The sequence below is a fragment of the Columba livia genome, chromosome 2 (genome assembly GCF_036013475.1).
Source record: "Columba livia isolate bColLiv1 breed racing homer chromosome 2, bColLiv1.pat.W.v2, whole genome shotgun sequence".
In the NCBI taxonomy this organism is placed as follows: Eukaryota; Metazoa; Chordata; class Aves; order Columbiformes; family Columbidae; genus Columba; species Columba livia.
In genome coordinates this window covers 132,936,929-132,962,584 of record NC_088603.1, presented here as the reverse complement: position 1 = coordinate 132,962,584, position 25,656 = coordinate 132,936,929, and the positions used below count along the sequence as shown (strand labels likewise).

Genomic DNA, 25,656 nt, shown 5'->3' with positions numbered 1-25,656 from the left:
AATATTCATGTTGCACAGAGAAATATACATTGTGTTCGTTTAGGGAAACCAGGACATAAGCACTCCTATTGCAGAAAATTACAATGTTTCTATTGATTAAACTGGAGGAAAATCTTGCCCTTAGCTGTCCTATAAATATTTAATCAAACAAACTGGACAACAGTGAACACCTTTGTGCTTTTTGAACCACTCAGGGAAGACCTTCAGCTAAAGGCAGCTTCCATTTTCTGTGAACTAGCAAAAGGAAGAGGCTGGCTTCCTACCAAATGCATTTATTGTCTCTCTTCAGCTCATGACATTTTCCAATCTTACACTTTTAATCAGTTTTACTAGTCCTTAAGCTAAAAGCACATACTGAAGATGTTCAGTCCCATTTTCCTTAGATTCCTACCATTAAAATAACAAAAAGCTTTATAAAGCTCCTGATTTTAGCCTTTACAGATGGTTCTCATTAAAAAAATTCTAATATTTGGGAGCACTGGCCTTTAGGTTTTTTTGTTATTTTCCTTACCTCTGTTATTATGTATCTGAGAGTAACTTAAAGATCCAGAAATAATTATAATAGTAAAAGCAATGATAGTAGTAATACTAATAATACTACTAATAATAAGAAGTACTAGTAGTAATGCTAACATAGATTTCTCTCTCCTTCTGGAATCCTGAAAAGTACATTTGGATACTGTACATTTGGAGAAAGCAAAAGATGGTGAACAAAGGAAAGAGGGAGAAATTACTGTCTTCCTTTTTCAAGACTGCAGTGGAACAAATTAGAAACAATTTGGAAGTACAGAGATCATTTCAGTGGCTAACACTGATAAATGGGACTCAAAGTCAAAGCCAATCAAAGATGACTAGCAATGTTTAAATTGGGGTTGTACTGACCTTTATTTTGATGTGTTATACTCTGCTGACTTTATGGAGGAAAGGCATTCCGGGCAGAATTTTCAGTGTATTCACTGATTCATATTTGTTTGCTGGGCTGATATATTACTGGATATATGAATTGTTCAGTCCCACAAGTATGATTATTAGCAGGAGGAACAAGAGAGTGACCACACATGGACTGCAAAACATTATTTATCTTGAGGCTTAGCAAAATAAAATGCTAGACAATTTATTTCAGACCACCCTTATTTTGACCAGTGTCTCCTGTTATCTGGAAGGCATAAAGCACAGAGAATATTTGCTTTTCATAGGACAAAGCCATTGTTCATATCTCAGACCAAAATGACAGCATATGGAGCTATAAGCAATGACATTATGAAGACAGTCTGATGGAACTGGCAGTACTCACAACATATTGAACATGCATCAGCTGTCAGTGGCTGACAGTGGATAATCAGTGGGTTATTTTATTATCATGACTCAAATTTATCTTAGTGACTTTCCAATATTTGTTATTGGAAACACATTCTGTAAATTTTTCTTAACCTTCCAAGCCTTTGAAACACAGCACAGAAACCTGCAGAAGAAGGGACACAAAACAAAGAACAGAGGCAGAGTTTTGGTTGGGTTCATTTGGCAGATGGAAATGCTGATCTCTAAAGGTGAAGCAGCTGGAATCTTTCTATTGTAAAATCTTGTTCATGGGATACACAGTGAAATAAACCTATAACTGAAAAAAAAAAAAAAAAAAAAAAAAAAAACACACTCAATCTTGAAACTTCCAGCATGGAAAAATTCTGTCTACTTTAGTCCAACTTCCAGATTTTGCAACCAATCTTAATTATGTCCATGCCATTTGGAATTCCATGAAACAACACTGCATACTACATTGGATCCATAAGTGTAGTTACTCCTATAATAGTCTATTTATTTGCAACAGAGAGTTTAATCCATATTAAATTGCATATATTTGTTAAAGACCAAACCATTTCCAGATGCTTTTCCCTTTGTTTCTAATATGAACCCCAATTGCTCAAATAATTTTACAACCAACTGGAATTTATTTGGCTATAATAGAATTAAAATGGCAAAATACAAGATTTATCCAGTCAAAAAGCTGAATCATATATGAGCACCAATGTTAAAGGAGATCTCAGTTCAACAGTAAAGACAAATTCTGGGGTCATCTGTCATAAGCCTAAGGGCAAATTCACATTATCCACATCAAACTCCTTTAATTGTCTAACAGAAGTGCATTTCAGAGCTTCCGTATCTACAGCCTTAAAGTCATGTGCAAGCACTAGAGACAAAAGAAAAGTCTTCAAAGGGAGATGCAGAACACAAAGACAGTTGTCTAAAATGAGGCAGTGTAAAAGCCTCTCACATTTCTTTTCACTCTGTATTTTCCTTCTCTGAACCTGGCAGAACCTCACAGTGAGGACTCTAATAAGTAGGGTCAAATATGATAACTACAGTCTCACTGTGCCATTACAGTCATAAATAAGTACCACAAGAACACAGCGTGCAATATATGATTTGGCCCCTGTCATCCTCAGAGGGTCATTGGTGGGACCCCCAGCAGATCTGGACCAACATAAGAGTGAAATTCTCTGTGCTGAATGAGAGACCTGCTTCCTCAGAGAACTGGAAATGTCCTTGCATTTTGATGTGAAATCTGGCCAAAACTACAACTGTGGCAATGAGGAAAGGTAAGCACAAAACAGAATCACCCAAATGAAAACATGTCCTTGATCATTTGTAGAGACAGTAAAGCAATGTAGAAATTATAAACAAAAGTGAAAACTGACTTTTATCATAGAATCATGGAATAGTTTGGGTTGGAATGGACCTTTAAAGTTCATCTGGTCCAACCCCCCTGCAATAGGCAGTGAAATCTTCGACTACATCAGGTTGCTCAGAGCCTTGTCCAGCCTGGTCTTGAATGTCTCCAGGGATGGGGCATCTACCACCTCTCTGGGTAATATGCCAGTGTTTCACCACCCTCAGTGTAAAAAATTTTTTCCTCATGTCAAGCCTGAATCTCCCCTCCTTCAAGTTTAAAGCCATTACCCCTTGTCCTGTCACAACAGGCCCTGCTAAAAAGTCTGTCCCCATCTTTCTTATAGGCCACTTTTAAGTACTAAAAGGCTGTAATAAGGTCTCTCTGGAGTCTCCTCTTGAGGTTTGAGACTCCCCTTTACTGGAGTTAAGCTGTCCTCTTGTAATTCCAAATTGCAGCACTGATAATATGTGCAGGAAAAACATTGCACATCAATGCAAGAAATCACAGCTGCAGGATTTTTGTTAGGCTTGTTTTCTCAGAATTCTTTCTGAATTGCATGTGGTGTGAGTATAACAACTGCTAGAGATCCTTGTCTAAAACTCTAGAAAGAAATTAAACCCAAATCTTTTTAGTGTTACAGTTTGGCTAAAGGTATCGCAGAGGACAAACTTAAGGAGGCTGAGAAAAGGAAAATGGATATAAACTTGGCAGAAATCTTGAATTCTTTGTGTGTAAGACAGTTCCTAAATAGATTTAACCCAGAGAATTGATAACCTTATAACTTTCAGGTTTTTATTCTAGGTTAAACTTAGTGAAGATATTCAAAAGCTATGATGTGAAGCAAACACTGAAGATCCTATTTCAAAACAAGGAGACACATACACTTGCAGCAGGATTATTCATGATCAGCTCATAAAAGATATATCCCAAAAGGCAATAATTCTAACCAAAGTATTTGTACTCTGATCATGGATATTACCTCAATGGAAAACGAATGTTCAAAGAGTAAAAATTTACATTCTGTAAATTGTTTATCCACTTTCACTCTGTAACCAGTGTCACATGGATTTTTAAAGAGCTGATTCAACTGACCCATTCATCTATTAGCTGACAACATTTTCATGATAAGAAAATTCTGTTCTCAAATGTGCCTTCACCTTTCCTATATTTTTTTCTGTTGCTTTGTTTTCATGTACTGCAAGGATGCTTTACAAAATAATAAACAGATAAAGCTATTTTCTTTGTTTCCTTGTTGTCCAAGAAGGCATTTTAATTTGATCAACTGTTTACGCCAGCAGCCTACAGTTTCACATCTGAAAGCTTATACAACCAAATTAAATGAGGGCATCTATCCCAACTGCCTAAGCTGTGTGCAGCATCCCATCCCAAGCAATTCTCATCCTACATCACAAATGGAGCAATACAACAGCAGCAAGTAGTTTTTCTAATATGGAAAAAGCTACCTGTGAAAATATTCTTACAATATTGAGCACATATCCTTTCATATTATCTGAATTTTTTTATCTCATCATATTATAAATCTTCTTCACTCTTTCACTCTAAGAAGATAAATGGAATAAAAGGTAATATTTTAAAAAATAAAAAATGCTTTTTGTCCCTATCTATAAAGAAATACTAAAGCTTCTTTATTGCTTAATTTTGATACAAAGAAAGAAGATAGTAAAAAATTTTTTAAAGTCTATCATGTGTCATTAACATTTTAAATAATATTTGTATCTGCTCCTTAGAGAACTGCAGATAAGGGACAATTGTACCTAAAGCAAAGACTTTATAGATCATCAGCTATTAATTTCATTTTTCTTTATTTGTTCCCACAAATGTATTTACTTTTGGAATAAGCATTGGAAAATTAAACCCAGAGTAGTTCCTCCTATTCCTCACTATCTTAGCCTGCAACACAGGACATTCCTTTCACATGCAATATTAACATGGCCCTACTTAATCTGTAGGTCAAGTTTTTGGTCAGGTTTTTAATCAGTTTTTAAAAGACATTGCTGTGTTTGCATAATGCACATTCCTAAACCATAACTAATGGGGCAGGTTGACCTAGAAACCCCAATTGTTTATCAGATCACAAAATTTTCTCGTTTTTGCCTTCTTTGTGATTTCAAAAATGTACTCATTTACAACTGCATTTTTAAGAAAAACGGAACTTGCAAACCTGAAAAAACTACAGGTTTTGCTTTTGCCTTTAAAGAGGATATTGTTTTCTGTACTGCTAATGCATTTTTGCAGATTCAACTGTTGAAGGAATCAATTTTCTACAGGAATGGCAATACCTTTCAATAAGAAAAAAAACCTCTACATATTTTTTTCTCAGCACTTGCTTCATGCTATTTCATTTTGCACAGAGTTTACCAGGACACCAAACATTTTCTTGGCCATCACTGATAGAGGTACAAACAGGTCATAATTCACTAGAGATTACCATCAGATTATTACCACCACACAGAAAAATAAAACAAAAACATCCTACTCATTTTGCCTCATAAGCCCTGGCTCACTGTTTGCCCCAGAAGAGCTGGAAGGCATGAGGCTTTCCTTCTTCTCTTGGAGCCTTCTCTGCAGAGGACAGTACAGAATGGCTGATGAAAGGACAGCACCAGAGGCAAGAAGGTTGCAGTGCCTAATCTAAGTCCAGCTCCCAATTTTAGAGGTGAAGTATGGTGCAAGGGGAAAAAACAAATTAAATGAAACCAAACCAAACCAAAAAGCCCCACCAAATAAAAATTAAAAATAAATAAAACAAAACAAAACAAAACAAAACAAAATAAAATAAAATAAAATAAAATAAAATAAAATAAAATAAAATAAAATAAAATAAAATAAAATAAAATAAAATAAAATAAAATAAAATAAAATTGAATAAAATAAAATAAACACTAGTGAAAAGGGGAAGGTCCAGGATTATGAAAAGGCATAAGTCTTCCCTTGCCACTTTTGTCTGTATCTTGTTGGGTAGGGAGGCTCGCAGAGGCAAAGGACATCCTTCAGGCCAAGAGGGGGTGAAGTTATGTGCCCCCTCTCTTCCACCACACTCCCTATTTCTGCTGTGTAAAAGGCAAGAGTGACATCACCATGAGACACTGGTTGTTCTTAAACAAGTGCTCAGCATCAAAAAGCATTTCTTCACTGCAGGGGACAGCACCTTCTCTTTGATGCTCAGAGTCAGAGTTTGAGGTTCACTCTCCAGGATAATTATTTCCTCTAAGAGGTTGCAGTAATTGTGTCACCATTTGGAGGAGCTCAGATCATTGATGAACTCAAGGCACATAGGCTCCTTGTCTAAGATTCTGGATTGCACTGTGACAGCCATGTACACCAGGGATCAGTTCCGAGTTATATTCTTAGTGTCCCCATGCCTCCATTTCCTCACTGTAAAATAGAAAGCATAACTTCCAGTATATTTGGATTATTTCCAACAACCTTTAGGAAAATAAAGAAATAGGTCTTCAAGGTGAGTTGCTTTGATAGCTTTCATGCAGAAACAATTACTCTTTTATTTGTTTTGGAGGGTCTAGTTGTGATTTACAGTAAAATTCTATAAAAAACAATCCACCCCTACTACCCATGAAAACAAATGTTTGTGACATTACTGGGGAAAAGACAAAATGCAGACAATAATATTTAGAATTTTAAAAAAAAAAAACAGTGATTATATTAGATGTTGCAGGTCAGTGGCTGGTTTTGAACATACAGACAGCAGCTGCAAGAACAGCTCCAGGGAACTTTGTCAGCCCGGATTTCAAGTGATATAATTGTTCTTTTGAACACAGGCAATAAGAATTCAGGTCACCCTTCTGGCCCTGAAACAGCTAATGTAAAGTCTGGCTGACAATCCAGACCAAGGAGCTGTAAGGATTTGCTGCCTCCATCCGACCACCAATTCTTCTGTCAGATATGACAGTCCCCACTGCAGAGCTGGCTGAATAAGCCTGCTGTTCAACCCTTACTTGCCACAACCCATAACTTGCTGCATTTATAGAGCCATCAATTAGTTCAGTTTATTTGTGAACATCTCTAATTTTAGCATAGCAAGGGGAGCAGGACCTTGATTCATCTCAGTTAAACTCAGTAGAGGCCATAAATCCAGTCTGTTTACTCTCTGTACCACGTGATATTTAATCGGAAATATTTTCAAGCAGCAACATGAGAAAAAGGATGAAATAGTTCGCTGCAAGTCTGGCCCCTGGAACACCAGAATTTGTTCCACCTAACAGAAGATTTCATTTTTAATTCAGTTTGGCACTTACTTATCCCACATCTATAAGGTGGCTTAGGACTCTAGCGATGGTCCAGATGCACTAGAAAATATATACCTCTCATTACTTGGTGTTTATAGAAAGCTAGTTAAGTTATTTAAAAATCACCAAATCCAGATGTATTTGCAACTAAGCTCATCTAATTTTGAAGTAAACACCTGATAACTGTGATGCTTAGAAAATATACTTGCAACAATAGTATACAAAAAATTGTCCTACATATGAGACCACATTCCAGTGGAACTTCATACATCTAGGTGCAAGAAGACTCTGAACTTTGCTGTGACTGTGGTTTCTGTCTTCACGGCTATGCTTTCTTAGCTGTGATAATTGCCTCTGATTAATCAAAGTTAACACTCCAAGGTGCTTTATAGAAAAACAATTTCTATTCATTTGGTATCACTACAAATTGCACTCCAGAGTCCATATTCCACCAAAGTGGTTTAAGAGTGGTCTAATTCAAAGGATTCTGTCGAAGCTCAGTATACTTCACTAGATTTATCTTTCAGGGTTTCTTTTCACCTTGGTTCGTATTACTTATCCTGTTCAATCTCTCCTTTTCCAACTTTTTATTAAGTTCTTTTAAAGCTATCAGCTGATTCCACAGGAGCTTTTGAGTGAAACCAGCCAGAAAATTATTTACTTTAGTGTCCTTCTCTCCTCATTTCCAGAAATATACAGGAAAGAAAAAAACATCTCCCTGTGGTTACTGTGCAATACAAAAATGCCATGTTGCAAGATGTGTACATACTGCTTGCAATAAAATGAAGATTACTTGCTTGCTAGGTTATGCACAGACCATAAGGCCATTGATTTGAATAGCCAGGTTTATTGATAATTTGTGCCATTCTAACTATCTGAATTCCATCCAAAAAACAGTAGCTAATATTCCAAAATTGGTCTATTGTCTACCTAAAATTGTGAACATTATTATTCATTGCATACTTTCAGTTAGTGGCCTTACATCATCTGAGACCTGCAGTATCTAATTTTCAGCTGTGAGGTAAAATAAATGTCTAGAAGCTAAAAACACACAGGAGGTAGTTCTGTGCTTCCTGTGATGGAATTGACTTCCCTTTGAAGAGCACATGAGCATAGACCGAGAGATTACCTTCATAGAGCATCTACAGTTGATTCTTATTCTGGCAGGCCATATTCTTGGCCTTAATATGGACTTCAAATAATAAAATATATCACTCCCCTATAATGGGAAAATACATCATAATAGAAAATATGCCAGTGCTTCTAGCATTAACCAGGAACAACTGATGCATTTTCTAATATGATATATTTTCATCATATATAAAAGAGATTCAGGCCACATAGGACCCTACTGCTCCAGAAAAACTTACATCACGGTAATAGTTTAGAGCAGGGATGTCAAATAGGAACATTTATACAGTCATGAAATTACATTCAGCCCTTTGTAGACAACCACAAGACGGATGTGACCCCCAGCGAAAGTGAGTTTAACAACCCTGGTTTAGACCATAAGATATTTGCAGCCCTGTCAATTAACTCTGCCAATATAATTGTTTTTAACCACAGACCATCATCCACCATATTATGGAAAAATGTGCTCAGCAAGAACGATGATGTGTGGTCATATAAAATCCAAAACCAGCTAAAGCTGCAGTAAGAATTCTCCATCATTTTGTGGTTCAACCCCAGCTGGAAACTAAGCACTATGCAGCCACTCAATCATTAACCCCCATGTGAGATGGTTAATAAACTAGAAAACTCTTTTCCCAAAATGTTAACATTTCACTTTTCAAAGTTCTTGAAGTCTTCCAAACAATTTTTCATCAATAGGCCACTGAACTATCTGTTACTCAGTGTGCAGGGAAGTAGGATCTTGCACAGCAGCAATGCACAAGACAAGCCAAGAAGAGAAACGTAGCTTAGAAGAACGAGGAGCAGTTTTCCCAAGTAAATTTTCTTCAAAATATGGAATGTTTGCTTAAAAATACAAAACTTGGGAAAATATTTTAATATCAAAAAAGTTTTGTTTTGTTTTTTAATTAAAATTGAAAGTTATTTCAAATGTTGCTGCCTTGTAAGAAGTAACAAAACATAAGTATTGAAAAGCTGAACAGATTCAGACCACCATCTGCCAAGGGTCATTTCTGATAAGCAGCCACTTGTACAGGAACTTAGGTAGGAGAACTTCTAAGATGTGCTTAAGTTTCTTCCTCTTGATTTTGTACCCATTATCAAAATGAAAGGAAACTTTGCCTTAAGGCTTGCCCTGCTGTAACAATAGGGAATTTTACTTAAAGCAAGAGCTTCTGCAGGTAACTGTGAGTACTTTGTTGCTTGACTTCTCTCCACAAGATGGAAGATATCCATGGGCTCAGCTCAGCATCTCAACTTGTGTGAGATTTTTGTTCCATCGAACTCTGAAGTAGGTGTTCTCTGGATCATATTTTCAAGTGTCTGGAGAAAAAGTCACCTACCTTTCTGTGTTAGTTGAATAAGAATCTTAGGTTCTTAAATGCATGATGCCAAATGGTGTCTCATCTGTGTTTTCTTGACTGGAAGAAGTGAATAAGATGTGGCACCTCTCAAAATTGTAGGTACAATGATTTACCTGGTACATCCTCCAGAAGAAATTCTCTAAAAATTAAACCCAGAATGTTGGGTTTATACTTCCTTTTTAATGTAGTAGAAATAAGAAAGAGCTAAATAACCAGAAAGGGCTAGATATCTAGGAATATATGAGAGAAATAATGGAAGCTCAGCTTTACTTTCATTGGGACTTCACAGAAGTAACAGTAGTTCTTGGACTGATACCTTGAAATGTGGAATTCATGTCCTGACTTCCTATTCCTCCCTTGCATGAAATGCAAACACAGCCAACAGATCAGAAAGATTTATTAATAAAATCTATTAAATAACCATTTCTGGAGGCTTAAAATGTATCCCAGAAAAAAACCCAAAAGTTCCAAGGCTTTTGTATTGGCATATAAATTGTATAAACAAATGGCATCATAAAATTGTAGTTGAATTTTCATCTCTCTAGAAGTTTTTAAAACCCAGAGGGGTTTCATTGTGTTTGTCATTTTTTCTAGTAAAACTTTTAATTTCTCTTGCCAAAACAAGCAACAACATAATTCAAATTTGAAGAGCCAACAGAACAGTTTCATTACATGTTTTTGTTGATTTTGAAGGAAAACAAAGGGTTATATATATTGAAGATTTTAAAGGAGATAGCAAGGTGGAATTCTTGCAGATCTGCATACAGTTATCCTGCTGCACTGAGATAAACAAAATTTAATCATGTGGAAAGAGCTGAAGAACCATTTTATGAAGTACTAATACCTAGGAAGTTTGGGAATAGGAAGATAGGAACAGTCACTCTAATCTGCATTCTGTTGGTTTTCTGGGGTGTGTATGTACTTTACGGTTGCTTTCCTTTTGCGTCAGTAACCTGTTCTTGTGGAGACCATTTTGCTGATTATTATTCAGTGACTGCAAAAGGATGTGCTTTCTTGTTTTTATTTTTTGTGTATATTCTTGTACTGCATGCCCTCTACACTGCTATCCATGCTGAGCTGATTTACCTGCTTAGATTAACATTGCACATAGCGCTTGAGATGCCAAACGTTTAATTACATCCCTACTCAGATGCTTCTCTTTATGGAGCAGCAGAAGCTATAAAGCATCTATTTTTCCAGTGTGGATTCTGACAGCAATAAACCCTCACGTGTGATATGCTGTGATAGCTATTTCAAAGTGTCAGAAATCATTCCAGAGCTGGTCTGGCACTTGAAAGCCAAGCCCACAATGGGTCCTGTTCCAGGAACCAGGCATAATCCAAACCACATCTCAAGAAGCAGGTCTGAGACAGTGACTCATGCTCAGTCCAAGATTTATTTTGCTTTTATTCCATTTGCTGCTAAGTAGGTAGTATTTGCTTTCATCAGACAGATCTTCTTGTTCAGTTGGCTTTCGTTTAGGTTTTGGGTTTTGAAATAACGTCATCCAAGAAGTTTATGTAGCAGAATGAAGGAGAGAGTGGAGTCATCTTGTTCTCACATTCCTCTGCATATAGGTTATGAAGACTTTCAACTTCTAAGTGACTGTGAAATCTGCAGACCCTTTGTGATGCCCATGCTTTTGGTTTCCTAGCTCATTTAGTTCTTGCTCTCCTGCTTGTGTCTCAATTACATGCCCATCTCTAAATCTCATTTCTTTTTTGTGATATAAGACCAGCTCTCACCTTCATTCACCTTGCATATGAATTTGTTTCAAGGAAGTCCATGGCAGGTATTACCCTGCTCCTCTGGGTTTCACTTCAGTAAAATTGGCCAAGTCACTGAGAAAACATAGGTCCCTAATCAGTATGTAAACTTTTTTTTTTTAATTGTGAAACAACACATCTTTAACAATATTTTTAAAGTTATAATTGTTGAGAAATTATTTAAGTAATTTATCTATATCTTTCATTTTGAATATAGGCCTCACAATTAAAACAATTTCTAAAAATACTTATTTTTAACATCAGAAAACAGGTGAGTTTCCTTCTCTTTTTTTAAAGAATTTGAATAACTCTTCTGATTGATAAAGAGCACACATAAAGTCAGAATATGTCAGGGGGGAATTAAATACCTTCCACAAGAATCTATTTTTTGTGACATTTCTGACAATATATATTTTTAATGCTGAAAAGAAACAGCAGGAATTAATAAGAATGAAATGCCCATAAATAAAAGGTTTCTCCTTTCTCTTCAGTTTTATTTGTCAGGAAGGACATGTAGCCATAAGCAACTGCTCCTGAACTTAAGGAGAAATTTCATTTTCCTATCAGATACATATCAGGAAGGTATAGTAATAACAAGGTCGTGTTGCCTCCCAAAGTCCAAAAAGCTTGCAATAAATTCTGCATTCTTTTATTTCAACTTAGCCAGCTTTCCTGCTAGACTGCATATATTACTGCTAAGCATAAATGGAATCAATTTGTATTTCTGTACTGTAAAACCCACATTGTCTAGCACACAGTATGCCTATAGCCTGTTTGTGCATTGCTAGCAATATATCTGTATCATATTTCTCCAAATAGACTTAATATGCCTGAAAGTCTGCATAATAACATGGCCTTTACTGCTCTTTTAAATGTGTGCATCTGAGAAATAAACAGCCTTCCAAGAGACTGTGCGTGCCTCTCTGCATTTTGTGATATGCAGCACCCAGCTAGGACTGTGGCATGTCACTAATAAATTCAGTGGCAAACTATACATTTCCTACATTTTCATCAGCTACAAAATCATTCTGAAGAATATTGCTTTAATAGGAAAATGTATTATTCAAGCAGCATGCACATGTAGGAGCTAACCTTTGCCACGGGAAAGTATTAAATAGCACCATTTGCACAAAGTTTTCAGATCCTTCTGGTTGCAAAATACTATCACCTGCTTCATGTGGTGTACAAAAAGATTATTCCTCTTTACCTTCGAGGCAGAGCAGCAGGGTATGCAGAAAGTTGTCTTTGTCGACTCACTCCTGGCATCTGAAATGAAAATGATAGGTTTTTTTACAAGCCATTTACCAAAGAAGGAGTAATGCTAGAGAAAAAGTGTGAAACATTGCTGCACACCTCACATCCGGAAAAAATATGTTATTGCTAGAATAGCAACACAGGAGAAAAAAAGAAAGAGGAAGGAAGGAAGGAGGGAAGGAAGGAAGGAAGGAAGGAAGGAAGGAAGGAAGGAAGGAAGGAAGGAAGGAAGGAAGGAAGGAAGGAAGGAAGGAAGGAAGGAAGGAAGGATTTATAAGATCACAGTAAAGCAGTAAAAATCTGAAAATACCACACAACTAGGCAACCCTTCTGGGAGAAATTATAATAAAGGGAAAGAGGAAAAATATACTGAGGGACAAAGGAAGAAAAACTGAAAAGCTAATGGTCATAAGGAAATGTTTCTACAGGTCTAAACATATAAAATAATTAATATTCTCTAATTTTCCTCAACTGTGTCTGCAGTTGTAACCACACAGGAGACAGCATGAAAAAAAAAAGAAAAAAAAATGTCCTGGCTCTATGGGGAGAAATATCAGTGACAGATTTGCAGTTTAATCAGATTTTGCTAACCTAGGTCACTGGGATAATACATCATTTTAAAAAACCTTCTCACAAGTCCTGCCTTAATTGCTTCCACTTGAAGGGCTGTTTTTAATCTGCCACCTCCCTCTGTGGTTTTGCTATGACACCATTTTCCCAACACTTTTAGAGCCCAAGAAAGTCAGGCTGTTGCTTTACAGTGCTAGATTTAGGACTCCCAATCTCATTCCCAGCTTTTTCAATAACTCCCTCTCTCTTCTCATTCCCAGCAATTAGACCCCTTCAGAAAGCACATCTTTACTCAACAGCTGTCATTGGAAAGGGATCAACAATTATCTTATATGTCTTCCCACCACCACTAATGCCCACATCCACAGATGTTCAATATTTCCTAACTCCACTGAAATCTATTTCTAAATACTAACCCCCAAAGACTTTCTCTTTCAACTTAGATCTCCTTTAATTTCTTCCTTTATGAACAATAATGGGAATTTGGAGTTAGATATCTGTAGGTATTTACTCTCTGAGGATGTAATTCATGGAACAACATTAAAAAGAGTTGACCAACAGAATACATGAGGCATTACCTGTCTCTCAGTGTAAATTCAGAGGATCCTTCGGAACACACAGAAATTACAGTCATTCGATCTCATGTCAGACCCAAACACCTTCATCAGAAAATCAATGTGTTTCAGCAGGGTCTTCTTTCACCACCGTGGAGCATTTTGTCTACAGTAGGTGTAATTAGCTGAAATGAGTCTTAGACCACTTGTACTGTCTTCATTGCTGTAAGTACAGTCTGTGCCTACTGTATCTTAGAACATGATATGCAATTGCCATAACCAGCCTATCTGTTATCCTTTCCAGTTCAAGGAGTCTTCTCAGAGTAGTGATTCCCAGAGATATAGATACTCAATAATTGCAGAGTGAAGTTGAATTACTTTTGCACTTACTGTGTAACAGGCGCAGTTTAGGAAATGGTAGATTTGGTTGCTAGCCCACCAGAGACATCCATTTAATACGAAATCACATTTCAAAAAGGTGACTTCTCAGACAAATAGCATATAACAGAAAACATTGCAGGTGAAGTTGCAATACCAGTAGGTGTTTCAGAGCTGTAGTATGATCTAAAATACCTTGTTTTGTACTGTCCAAAAAGATGAAATATTGTGGAAAAAAGTCGACTCGGAGAAGAATTGAAGTAATGGTTAAGGGTACAAAAACATATAAGCAACTTCTCAAAAGAAGGATTGAAAAGACTGGGATTTTTCCTTTGAAATAAAAATTTTAAAAAGTAATAAATAAAAATACCTAAAATAGTAAAAGTATGCTGGAAGGTGTCTCTCTCCATAATTCTTTTCCTCGTTGCTAAAGCGGGGTGAATATGCTCTAGACGATTTATCTGGAGTTTCAAAATGAGAAATAGGGCATGACCAAAAACACCAAAACCTTCACAAATATGCCTTCTAAAAAAAGATTATAGATCCAGGAGAACCCTTACATTCATTATGAAGTTGTGATAACCTTTGAAATAGCCCATTGATACTGTAAGTTAGTAAATGTCTGAGTGACATAATAATCAGGAGCAGGGAAGATATATCCATTTCTACCCACAGCTTTTACTTGCATTGCTGTTAATGCAGCCATTTGCCCTGATCACCTTCTTACAGATTATCTTTGGCCAGTGAGGTGTTTGTCCTTCAGATTTACTCTCATATGCCACATTAGTTCCAAAGGACTTCACTATTATTAATGTTGTGATCATGGGAATGAGGAAAAAGCCATTGTCAGTGGAGCCTGGCATGAATGCAGTTGTTGTAGCACTGCTATTTTTGTTAGGAATGTGATGTTCTGCTGAAATACTTATGCTACTACCTTCCACAGTGTGAGCACAACTGTAATACATTTGTGTATGTGCATGTACTGGAGAACAGCGTAGTCTCCTTCATGGTGAGAAAATAGTTACACTAAGAGAAGACTTTATTCCTTTTGTATCTACGTACCCAGAAAAATCTAATTAAGCAGTGCAATCTTTCTGCAATGAATTTTACATCAGTATCTGAATTTATAAAATACTACGGAACTGGAAATGTGTTGCTATTATCTAATGCAGGTACACAGGTACAAATATATTTCAACTAGAAAATAATATAATAGTATGTCCCTCTAATGTATAAGAGTTTAGCATCAGAATTCGTGGTAACGTCGTACCAAATGGCATTGATTATACCACTTAGAAAGGACTCCAAAGACTTAAATAAATAGGATTTGCATATAACACTCATTTTCATTGTCCAGTATATATATATATTAAAAAAAAAAAAAAAAAATCTTTAGTTCATTTGTTTCCCTGAGCTATCAAAGTGGTTCATTGACTAATACGTATTTCCCAGTTTTCACTTGCTGTGGTCAGCAGTAGGCAAATAATTTGCTCATTTGGTAAAAGATTATATATGTACTATGCCCACCTGAAAAGGGATTTCAAGCTTTTGGGTTTTCTGTACAAAGGCTACTGAGTTCACACTGCTTCCAGAATCCGTTTGCCTTTTTGCTGCTTCCAGAAATGAAGCAAAAAATAAAAATTAAAATGTTTGAAGAATTCTGAGTTAGACAAACAATATTATTCTGCTCAGGTCTAGTAGCTCAGCTTTCATCTTCTAGCCACTAACACTCCATTTCTGACTGGTCAGGTCAGAACTTTGCTGTTTTCTTGGAGAAATAAAAAAGTACTATACCTACTCTAACCCTTTTTATCTGATCATGCAAGATTGACCACTCACTTGTCCTCAAAGTAAAGACTTTGACACGTGAGGGTTTCCAAGTAACAATGTAAAGTAACAATGTAAAAGTAAAGTAATGTTAAGTAACAATGAAATAACAGTGGTATAGGAGCTCAACTCCTTCTAAGATGTACGGTTTTAAGAAGATGACTGAGAACAGGTGATCTCTCAGTAGAATCTGAACTATGTAAAGCAGAGCCGATAGGGGAAAAAAAATGCAATAAGCTTTCATTTTCTAGGTAATTCTCACTTCAAAATCACCGAATAAAAATTGACCATTATAATGGGATTGAAATTCTGCAGCCCTTCATTTCAGGTAAGAAAAAATAATAATAATAATTGATGTTTTCTGGGACCTAGAGCTGCTGGCTGCTATTAGCACGGGAGTATCACCTTTAGCACCACTGAACTGCAGTGATGTGTTGCTCAGTGCAGTAGTGTTGCCCACACATCATTCCAAGTTCCAGTGCTGGAGCACAGGGCCACAAACTGCGTGGCTCAACACAGCCCTGCACCTCACCCAAGCTGGGTCTCTCTGGGTTGTTCACCTCCCTACCCTACATCAGTGAACAGTGTTTCATGATGTACCCTTAATGTTTCATTGGTGCTGTCTATTTTATTTAATGCCAGTCAGGAATTTTTAGATATACACAAAAATGCAGTTATCTGAACACTACTCTGAAAACCCATAGTGATCTAATAGAAATGTCACTGCATGAAAAAGAAAATTAATTGATATAATGTTATATTAAAAAGATTACCATAGCAATGAGGACCAAGGTCTAATACATTTGCCGGGCAATTAGCAGACTGGCTACATTAACTAAATTTTCCAGCTGATCATAAACCCATAAAACCTAAGTTATGATTGCTGCTTTTCCACAGGAAATGTGTTTGGCTAATTTTCAATGTAAATAGTAAAATTTAAAAAAAGTCTGAAAATTTTGTCCATATATCACATTGCTTTGTGGTTTTAACTTCTCATGGTTTGTAACATAGGGTAATCATTAAACTGCCTCACTTCACATACAAATTTGAGTTGAAAACATAGCTAAGGACGATAATCTGTTTTGCATGTTTCCCAGTAGATTGTATAGTTGCATATGTTCTTCAAGAAATATTCTTCCAAATTTCAATGGCTATTTAGAACCCTCAGAAATATCAGGCATCTTATTAGTTGCATTACAAGTGAAGACCTAAGTCCTGAGATGTTTTATATCCGCATGTACAGACTCATAATGAATGGGGAGTTGCTAATTCTGCAATTACCTGTAATTACAAATGTAATGTCCATTTGTAGTGTACAGAATTTCGTGTGCAAGAGCTAAAAATATAGTCCACTTGTTGACTGCCAGAGATTTTCCTGTCACTGCAGACTAGTTAATAAAGCCATCGATTACCTGAAAGTGTAGCAGAACACTAAAAAATTCCCTGGTGTTAGAGAAGCGGGATAGATTGAAAACACAACAGATGCCAAAACTAAATAAAATAAAAATATGGCTTATACCTCATTTGGAGTAGGATTTGGGAAATTTTATTCATAATTTTTGAAATGAAATAGACAAACAAACACCAGAAAGTCTTTTCAGAGCAAGAAATAATAAACAACTTTTAAGAATACTAATTGGAATCTTTAGTAGGTAGGTTATATTCATAGCAAAATAATGATAAATGGAGAGTTTGTTCTTTGTAAACTAAAGGGACTAGGATAGATTACTAGTCAGTCAAAAAAGAAGTGAGAATTAGTCAATATTGCAAAATAGAAAATATTAGAAACTTTTTATAGGAAGTATTGAGAAATCAGTTCAGTTGGTTGTCATAGAAGAATGAAAAAATATGAAGGCCTGAAAAAATGTCCTGACCCTGCAAATATTTACACATCACCCAGCTTTACGCATGACAATAGCCAGCTGGCCTAAAGTTCAACAAGTGCCTAAGTATTGGCCAAATCTAGGGCAAAATGTCAAAAATAATGGAAAGAGGGGTTGCTTACACAACTAAAATGTATTCAAAGTACTAATAAAAGTGAAAAAATCAGCTTGAAGAAAGGGAAGCATTTCTTGCATTAGGACATTGGGACTTGGCTATTGAAGACATCTCTTCTGTCTTGTCCCCCATCTTCTTTCCTTGGTGCATGGGTGGTTTCAGGCTGCTGCTGCGGGTGTCCTGTCTTCTCATTTGTTTGCAAGGCAGCAAATGTAATTTAGGCTGCTATGTAAATAACAACAGCTGAAGGATTACCCAGTAGAGGGAAAAAAAAAAGAATAATGTGGTGGTGGCTGCCTCAGATTCACAGAGGAATTAAAATACTTCAAGTAGCAGCAGCTTCAGTACTGAACTGTCCATGGAAGAAAGCTATTATTATTAAAATTAGTAAAATTTCTCCTTCACCCTTTTTATTTTGGTTCTACCACATTTCCATAAATTTTTTGGGGTTTTTTTGTTGAAGGAAAAAAGTCTAGTCTGCTAGACATACAAACTCAGTCACTCGCAGAGGGTAGCATACAGCTTTAGGAGTGTGGACGATAATCCATTTACAGAAAATACCACAGTCGCTGCACTTAAATGCCATTTGAAGGAGTAACAAAGTTCACATCACAGTTACAGTGTCTCTTATTCCTTGCCTTACTTTCAAGATGCTGACTTAGCTTCTCAGATGTCTCTTGTTTTTTTTATCGCTCCTTATGTTATCACAGGAGATTCTGAATAGAGATGAGACTAAACTATTTTTAGATAGTAAGTAGATCTGTGCAAAACTCAGTTATTTCATGTTGCAGGGATTCATGCAGTCTTTTGGCTTTTTGATTTATTTGATCTCACATACTCTCAGATATGCTTTGAATTTTATGTTCAGATAAATCCAAAAACTCAAAGCAAAATTCATCTGAAAGTGCCAATACCCTCTTTCCATTGCAGACAGACTGCATGAAAGACATAGTTGTAACCGATTTCAGTATTTGAACACAAAAGCACAGTCCAGATTCGGTTCACTATAAAGTTTCACCAAGATTTACCTTAATTTAATACAAAATTTGAGGGTTTGGCTCCAGGACATGTTAACCATTGCACTCAAGATAGAATGTGTAAGTTTATTGCTTACTTTAAACCCTACAGAGTTTCATGATGAAAATCCTACATGGCTTAAATTTCCAAATGAGATAAAACAGAGATCACAGTTTGCACTTTTCAAGAGTAAGCAAATGCTTGGCAGAACACTTATGGAGGAGATCTGTATGGCTTAATACATGAATGGTAAACAAACCACCCTTGTAGAACCCTGAAGGTTACCTTCATGCTCTACACAGAAAACTTCTCCTTTTCCCTTTCTTTCCCTCTCCTGTTGTTGTCCTCTCCTCTTTTTGAGAGATGTGCTGTTACATTCTGTCTTATGTCTGTAAGGTCTTTGAAGAAGGGACCAGCTTTTTGCAAGTTTATCACTGTATGTTCTAGCATAAAGGCTTCAGTGTAAAGGCAGCCTTTAGCTTTTATACTGTAGCACAAATAACAGACTCATCTCCAGAAATATACACTGGAGCTGGACCTGCAGGATACACCACAGAATCACAGAATGTTAGGGATTGGAAAGGACCTCAAAAGACCATCTAGTCCAGTCCCCCTGCCGGAGCAGGAACACCTAGATGAGGTTGCACAGGAAGATGTCCAGCAGGGTTTTGAATGTCTCCAGAGTAGGAGACTCCACAACCCCCCTGGGCAACCTGTTCCAGTGTTCTGTTACCCTCACTGAGAAGTTTCCTCTCAAATTTAAGTGGAACCTTTTGTGTTCCAGTTTGAACCCATTGCCCCTTGTCTTACCATTGGTTGTCACTGAGAAGAGCCTGGCTCCATCCTCATGACACTCACCCTTTACATATTTATAAACATTAATGAGGTCACCCCTAAGTCTCCTCCAAACTAAAGAGACCCAGCTCCCTCCGTCTTTCCTCATAAGGAAGATGCTCCATTCCCTTAATCATCTTTGTGGCTCTGCACTGGACTCTCTCCAGCAGTTCCCACCACATTTAAAAATAAACTATTCAAACCTGAAAAGAATTCTCCATTTCCCTATAGTTTTTCACACCTAACCAAGATGTGGCAGAACATGTCTCTTTGTCTTTTGTAGTTGGCATTTCCACTTGTTCTTGGCACTGCATTAAATTGAAAGTCTATCCTTCAATATTTAGCCCCAAGAAAAATTCTGAAGTGGCAAAATTACTCTGCCTGGTTTCTTTAAGCAGGGCTTTTATCTGTGTGCCACATTTCCCTTCCAGACACCACAGCTACTCTTTGTATTTGGCCTCAGGTGAAGTTCTTACTGATTTTTTTCATGCATGCTTGCAAGTGGGTCAGCTCCAACTGATCTAATACCTTTCCACATCTCCTCCAGTACCACAGCTCTTACTTTGCTCTTCCCCATGCTGTATGCCACCTCCTCCAAGCTGTGGGGATTAAATACATGCTGCATTACCAGCTGTTTTGAACGCTGACAAGAGCCTTTGTTTGTTTGGTAGCAGCACACTCCCTCCATCTCTCCACAGAAGTTTGGTGGCAGACTGATGTCAGGGATCCCAAATGCTTCTGGAGGTCACTCTAGGCTCTGGGGACATGTTTCTAAGAGCAGACTCTCGGTCTCAGTGAGCCTGAGTATGCTGTTCACGGTAGGGCACTCATTCAGTGTCGGGTGTGATGAATAACAGCAGCAGTTATTAAGTACAATTTTCAGAGTAACCTCCATTTACCAGGTCAGTGCCCCAACAAATGAATAAAAATAACAAATACGAAGTAAATGTTTTTTCTGATTGGAAGGCTGAGTTAACACTCAACCCAGCTTTCTTCCTTACAGTAGATACTGTCATTCGAGAGCATAATCCAATTCTACTTTGGAAGGATGCTCTGTACAAAAAATGTTCTTCAGCAGAGCTGCCTGGGAGGCTTGGATAGTTCAACAGATTTTGACCAATATTCTCTAGCCACTGCATGGCAGATGTGCACTGTCTACAGCATGGTACCTAGTGATGCCTAATGAAAAAGCCCAGCCCATTCAAGCCTGTACTATCTTTCTGTCATTAAAGAGAAAATTCCTGTAGGAATAAGGATTGCTAATATTACGCTTTTTCATAGAAAACACTGAGTTTACAGAAAAATCTATCTTCTTGAGAAATCAAAACTTTAAGACCACGCATATAACCATTTAGTATTCAGAAACAAAAAGTAACAATCATGCACTCTCCTCGGAAACTTCGTAATTTATTTCAACCTGTAAAGATCCACTGGTCATCTGCTTCATATACCCTGCTGTAAATTCTTTCTGCTTGACAAACATTGCCATATGGAGCCCCATAAAAATGTAGAAAATTCAAGGCCAATATCAGAGCTTTGAATCTCTATTACTTTCCAAAAATTTAGAAATAGCATGCCAGAATTTTATATAGAAAATAAAAAAATAAAGTAGCCAATCCTTTGCTTACACGATGTACCACTTTAACCTTACACTTACAGAATCACCAGCCTTCCAGCTTCTCCTCTTTTCACAGGAAAATTTCTCACAGAAAAAGGGTTCATTTCTCTTATACATGACTTAGCAGTCCTCTCGGGTTGTAAAGCAATTTCATGAAAAGCACCCCCAATAAAGTCTAAACCTCCTGTATCATGTAGTAAATAATACTGTATATATTTAGAATTCTGGTCTTTTTCTGTGCTTTGATTGCCATAGGTCTAAGTAAAACACCCATCTGCTGAAGCCCCTGTGTTCTGCATCTAACCAGAGATAACCATGGTTACAATGCCAAGTGCTAAGCATGAAATTGCAGCCTTTAGATGCAGCAAAAATGATGTATTGGCTTTCTGGCATACACAGACACATCCACACCAGATCCCATATTTGTGTACTAAGATCAGGCTGTTTACAAGTTAAGGTGACTGACATTCTTAATTACAGATGCATACCTCTAGGTAAAAGAAGATTATTATTTGCATAAACTGATTTCTTACTCAAATATTATACAGTGCTAGAGTGAATAAAAAAGGCTTTAATAACTTTGAGATGAAGACATAATTTTTTCTGTCTTTTTATTTTTTTTTTGTGGAATACATGATATAGTTTCTTGCAAGATGGATCTCTCCCAGTCTCTCTTTACATATATAATTTTACATTCACTAGATATGCATATTCATACACACACACACACACACTCTGGGAAAGGAGAAAGTGCAAGACATAGGATATAGGACTTGAAGCAGAAAGTATTCTCAGAGTTTTTCTTATCACTTGAGAGAGATTGTCATGTTGTAATTTAGCACAGGTTTGTTATCCTATCACTTACAAATTAATTCTTTGGATGGGACAACTCTAAAAGAAAAAAAAGGGGTGGAGGGAGCAGGGAGATAGGAACAGGATTGGTTTAGGTTCTTTTCCCTAATTCTTTCCTGCAGCACTTTGCTAATGAGAGACACAGTAAAATTACATCACTCATGCATTATTTAACAGCATGCCCTCTGGAATTTCTACAGCTTGAGTTTAGATGACTCATGAGCTTGAAATCAGGGCAGCTCTAGGCAATTTAGGTTTTAGAACATACAGAAACCGTGTACCTGTTTTTCTACATCCATTATTTTTCAATAACCAGATTTTTTAAACTTGAACTAGCTGAGAAAACGAACATGTCTATGGAATGACAGTTGCAGAAAAGTGATCTGAATGACTGATTTTCCACACTAAGTTGTGGTGTTCAGGTAAATTCCTGAAAGTTAGGTGCAGAAATCTTCACATTAGCAAAAGCACTGTGATTTAATGAGTAAGAAAATTTGTCAATTGAAGAGAGGAAGTTTGCCCAATTAGACTAGAAAATAACAAAGTCAAATAGGTATGTTAATTGTGTTTACAGAGTCAGAAGTTCACTTACTAGCCTGTACTCTCCAAAACAGAGATGTGTCAATACTGTGTTACTAGCAGTTTGCTACCACTAGCAGCCTTTATGCTGTTGTTTTCCTGTTAGTTGTGTTCTCCAGAGCAAGCTTGGATGCTTTATCAACTAAACTAACTATGAAGGACACATCTGAAGTAAATGGCAAAATTGGATTCCCCCATCTGTCAGTCTTTAAGTGTGGCATCTAACAAAGCTGATGGTAAAGCACAGCGTAAAATTCAGAACAAGGCTTTTGCCTCATAATCACGTCTCAGGCAATTCACCCCCAAGCTAGAGGGCAGCTTTATAGAGATTAGTGACACAGAAAGAAGGCAAATTAACATTTGAAAAAATAAGCATGACAGGTCACCCTTGCTCTGTGCAGTGTCAGAGTGCATTTTAGGGCCCCACTTCCACAAAGTGGCCTGCAAGAGGGCAGTTGATCAGCTACAAGGAAATTTTCTTCTGGGACTTCTCGTCATTGGGAAAGACTCTTCAAGAAACCATCCAAATGCAGGCTGCCAGTAACTGAGAAGGGCAAAACCCTCACACAAGCAGGCCCAGGTTCTGTGGGGCACAGCTTCATTCTTCTGCCTGAAGTCTGAGTGTACGGGAGACTGAGGGCATTTGGAATTGCGTAGCCTAAATTCCCTCCAATAGCTACTGTTCATGTTCAGTGAGAGCTGTAGAGAGGGCAGCTATAGAATTGTCATGAACCAACTTGAGAACTTGTTCATCCTTCTACTGAGCTGATACTGTGAGTATGTGCTTTGGCTTTATCCTCAATATCCACTGGAGTGGGGTCTAACATCATAATGCGTATATATATGCATTTCTAATATTGGCAAGCACATGCATAATCATACCCACACAACACTATTTGTGGCATCACATGCTAAGTACAAGCCCTTCCATTTCAGGCACTTGGATGTGACATGGAATCCACTTGGTGAGCAGAGGAAGCCAGTTGCATAGGTGGAGGTCAGATGCTGTCCTCGAGACAGTTCAATCCACTGATTGCTCCCTTGGCTGGCTGGCTGAATGGCTGCAATATTACACAGGGGAGAAAAGGTGTCTTCTCAGATAACTAATGTCTAAACCAGACAGACCTTTTATCTTTACAGACAAGCTTGAAGTGAAAAGGAAAGCATAGAAGCCACATAGAAGCTGGTATCACGTGTTTCTTCTGCTCCAAAGCCCTGTTGACATGGGCAGCTGTGAGCAGCACCCTTGGGTTTAGAGTATTCTTCAAAGTCACAGCACACAGCAATCATGCAACCTAGAAGACACCAAAGTACACATGCAGGAGTTTCATGTGGATATTTCTCTTCCTGCAGGGGTAAAAAATAAAATAAAATAAAATAAAATAAAATAAAATAAAATAAAATAAAATAAAATAAAATAAAATAAAATAAAATAAAATAAAATAAAATAAATAAAATATTAGTCCTTTGAAGTGATTTGATGTCTAATTCCTAAAAAAATAGCTATCTCACTGTGCCAAGGTTGTCTTGACTGGAGCAGCAGAGAGACATGGCGAGGCACAAGACTCTGTGACACAGCCAACCCTTTGGAGTTCTGTGATCCTTTAATGAGGCAATGTTAAAATCTAGCTTATTTTCCCTTCTAAAGTTCATCAAAATCATCATCTTTTTAAACTCTCACCACTTCACTATGTCAGAATTGACTTCTTCTTTATTGTAATAAAACCAACAGGACTTTATCCTGCCATTTGTTTGTGTAAGAAAGTTCATCCTATTTACCTGTTCTGACAGTTGTTTTTCTGGCAGACTGTTCCTTCAGAGTTTATCTGTCCAGCTGGACATTTGTACAAGGTCCAGCTCTCTGACTGAATTGTCATCGCCTTGAGGCATTACTGCAGTGTAAACAATACATAATAATTCACCCTATTCAAGGCCAATGGGTGACTGCAAATACCAAATCAATATGGCAAACAAAGAAGGAGCCGTGGAGAGTAAATCTGCAAAGATACATGTGAATGACTGCCAGAGTCCTAAACCTCAATGAGATGCTTTCTTATGAGGCACTGAAGTTGTGTGTATATAGGATGACAGAAGGCCATAGACTCCAGAGCAATAGAAACTCTAGAGTACTGGCAGATCAACAAGATATAATTAGAGAGAAATATGCAAGTTAAATGAAAAACATTTCCATATTACTCCAAGCTGTGCTTATAGAGTGAAATACATATGCTTTCAGAATTTTAAACAGACCCATGAAAAGATCTGTTTTCCTCTAGTAAATTACATAAAAAATGGAAGCAGTTTCTAACTTCTCATGTTTCTGCACTCTTTGGCAGTCAGCGACAAACTAGTGACTCAACTGAGTGGGTAGCAATCTGGAATTGCTGCCATCCTCACCTAGCCGAGTTTAACCACAACAGTAAGTATTGGCCAGTATTCACACCGTACCACAACCTTTCTCACAGCACAGTGAGATCATAGAACAGAATAGATGAGTTTTTCATGCAACCATCTCTAAGAAAGACACATTTTGTGACAGAGGCAGAACCAGTGCAGCCAGTTCTTCAGTCTCTCTCAGGGACTACTGCCTTAGGCACGTCAGATGCAAGCTGCAGCAGGCAGGATTTGTTGCATGCAGTGTGTATGTTAGGACCACATTCAAGAATTAACATATTATATTACCATTTGCCCTGTTTCAGTCCTTTTTCTGTAGCCATAGTTTCTGTTGTGGTGACTCTCAGATATCTATCTTGGCTTCTCAAACCTACAATGACATCTCAAACTTACAATGACATAACAGCTAGTCAGACTCTCAATAACCCAGGAGTAAGGTCTTTTTCATAAGGAAATCCATAGATTTTCTATTAATATGGAAGAAAACACCTTTATTATTCAACAGTATGCATTATCTGCAGATATAGACAAGTAGAAGTTTACTTTAGATTTTTCTTTTGCTGAATACCTTGGTATCTGGCCTCTGT

General features: G+C 37.2%; 1 long non-coding RNA gene across 1 annotated transcript in view; it reads right to left on the bottom strand.

Annotated features, from left to right (window-relative positions):
- The window catches only part of LOC110355136 (uncharacterized), a 131,281-nt gene that overhangs the window by 58,811 nt on the left and 46,814 nt on the right, over positions 1 to 25,656 (bottom strand). The window contains exon 2 of the long non-coding RNA XR_010470648.1: positions 12,402 to 12,460. This is a non-coding gene — a long non-coding RNA (uncharacterized LOC110355136). The remainder of the gene's footprint in view (positions 1 to 12,401; positions 12,461 to 25,656) is intronic.